Source organism: Mandrillus leucophaeus, unplaced genomic scaffold, assembly GCF_000951045.1.
Source record: "Mandrillus leucophaeus isolate KB7577 unplaced genomic scaffold, Mleu.le_1.0 Scaffold465, whole genome shotgun sequence".
Classification (NCBI taxonomy): Eukaryota; Metazoa; Chordata; class Mammalia; order Primates; family Cercopithecidae; genus Mandrillus; species Mandrillus leucophaeus.
Genome location: NW_012104976.1, coordinates 2,644,808 through 2,647,620, shown reverse-complemented (window position 1 = coordinate 2,647,620; position 2,813 = coordinate 2,644,808). Strand labels below are relative to the sequence as shown.

The 2,813-nt window shown below is 42.9% G+C and overlaps 1 pseudogene; it reads left to right on the top strand.

Moving 5' to 3' along the window:
• Positions 1 to 1,622: 1,622 nt before the first annotated feature.
• LOC105550124 lies at positions 1,623 to 2,327 on the top strand (annotated as a pseudogene).
• Positions 2,328 to 2,813: the final 486 nt, after the last annotated feature.

The window sequence follows — 2,813 nt, the reverse complement described above, 5'->3', positions numbered from 1 at the left end:
AAGCTAAATACATATGCCCAACTAGTGCAAAGTCCAATACTGCATAATTATCCAGTATATTTGGTTGGCACAGGCTAGCAAAGCCAGGTGATTTAGGTCAGAATGTATTTTAGATTAAGGTCATGCTGGAAACCCACAAAGACTTATGGGCCAGATTGAAACATTCAAATGCCACCAACTTCTGTTCTGGCCCACTGAGAGGTTGTTGAAGCCTTACATGATTAACTATTTGCTTATAGCAATGGGTGACTAAAAAGGTGGTAAAATGATGTGGTGCAGTTTCCCCGGCACCTTTACGTGTAGACTCTACCTGTGACTTCTTTGGTTTATATGGTATTTAATTTACATGGTATGTTGAATCAAACACAGGTCTTTTTGTGAATCCTCCAAAAGGGAGTTTTGAGGTTGCTTGAAAGGCCTTCCATCACTTACTCGATTATCTGGAGGCTCTCAACCTGACTGGTATTGTGTTTTATATTTGGTAGTTTAAATAAAGGAAGGCCCCAGGAGCCTGGAATGCCCTATGATGCCAAACTGAGTTATACTCCTCGGCTCTCTTCTCTTAGCCTCTACCTTCAGATGACAGAAAGGCCATGCCTTAGTAATCAGGAACAGTATGATAGGCTGAATCATGTGCCCCCTCCCCAAAGATGTCCATGTCCTAATGCTTGGAGCCGCTGCATGGCACCTTACCTGGCACAAAAGTACTTTGCAGATGAAATTAAGTTACAGGTCTTGAGATGGGGAGATTATCCTAGATTATCCAACTGGGCACTAACTGCAGTCACCTGTATCCTTTTAAGAGGGAAGCAGAGGGAGATGTGACACTGACAAATAAGAAGGCGAGGTGGCCACAGAGGCAGAGACTAGAGTCATGCAGCCAAAAGTCAAGGAATGCCCAGCAGCCACCAGGGCTGGAGCGGCAAGGAATAGGTTCTCCCCTGGAGCCTCTGGAGGGAGCCTGGCCCTGCCAACACCTTGATCTGCAACTTCTTTCCAGCCTTCAGAACTGTGAGAGAGGAAGTTCTGTTGTTCTAAGCCATCAATTTGCTGTAATTTGGTATAGTAGCCATAGGAAACCCATGCAAACAGTGAAGTATAAGCGGGGAGAGAGGAAGATCCTCGGTCATGCCAGGACCTGCCTCAAGTTAGGAAGTGTAGAGAATATACTGTGGTCCAGGACTGGCCTCCAAAAGAGCCTCAGACTGACTGTTTGAGTCCAACACAAAAAATATTTTAGTGGGGAAAAAAAAAAAAAAGAATGTGAGCCTGAGACTGATGGTAGGAGTTTGGGGACTTCACAAACCTTGGGTTATACCCCAAACTACAGACTGTCCATTCACTCAAATCTGGGATTGCGGGTGTATAAATTGCTAAATGCTAATGGTCTGTGGAGGGATATATTTATCTGGCTTTCCTTTATCTCAGCTTTGCTTTTATCTGACAGAATTTCACTGTCAGAGTTATTTTATCTATTTCCCCTACTCTGTTTTTGGTGGGAGACTTTTTTACAGCATGGTTTTTGAAATTGCATAACTGAATACTGAAAATCTTCACAAAACCCAGCATCTTGCTAGGCCTTTTGGGCAAAAAGAAAAGCCTGGCATCGGCAGTGAAGGAAGATGGCAGCCCAGAGCTTCCCCACGCCATTGCACGGGCACGTGGAAGGCGGTGCCTTCAGCGACGTGTATGAACCCGTGGAGGACGCGTTTCTGCTTCTGGACGCTATCCAGGTAGCGGCTGCTGAGCTGGCGGGAGTGGAAATACGCCTGGAAGTAGGGGTCTGGTGTAGTATCTGCATTCCTAGCCTCTATGATAGGTCCTCAGGCTTTGTACATGTGCACTGATATCAACCCTGAGGCAGCAGCTTGTACGCTAGAGACAGCACGCTGTAACAAAGTCCACATTCAACCAGTTATTACAGATTTGGTCAAAGGCTTGCTAGAGATTGAAGGAAAAAGTTGATCTTCTGGTGTTTAATCCCCCCTATGTAGTGACTCCACCTGAAGAGGTAGGAAGTCACAGAATAGAGACAGCTTGGGTTGGTGGCAGAAATGGTCGGGAAGTAACGTGCAGGCTTTTCCCCCTGGTTCCAGCTCTCCTTTCACCAAAAGCATTATTCTATTTAGTTACCATTAAAGAATACAACCCAGAAGAAATTTTGAAAATAGTGAAGACAAAAGATCTGCAAGGAACCACTGCACTTCCCAGACAAGCAGGCCAAGAACCTCTTTCAGTCCTCAAGTTCACCAAGTTCTAGCATACAATGTGTGCCCAGAGCTACTGGAAACTGAATGCATTTAGCATATCTTGAAACTGAAGTCATTCATTAGGTAAAAAGGAATTTTATCAGAAATTTGTCACTGAAAAAAAGGTAGAAAGGTAGAACATTCCCTTTCACTCAGGCCTGTGTAATTATTTGCACAAGTACAAGTAAATATGTATATTATATTTATAATTTGCATTTTAAATATAAAAATTATGTATGAAATATTTATTTCAGCATTATTTAGTAAGGTGACAGAATTGATCTGGCAAATGTCTTTTTTTTCATACCAGTCCATAAAGGCAGTTTGCTTTCAGATGGCAGGGCCAGCAATACACCTTCATTGTCCGGTGTATATAAACTCTCCAACTCTATGTCATGATTTAGTTCATGGGGATATTGATTGCCTTTCCCTTCCACAAAATATTACACTGATTCGTTATATTGATGACATTATGTTGATTTGACATAGTGAGCAAGAAGTAGAAACTACACTAGACTTACTGGAAAGACATTTGCATCAGAGGGAAGGAAATAAATATGACTA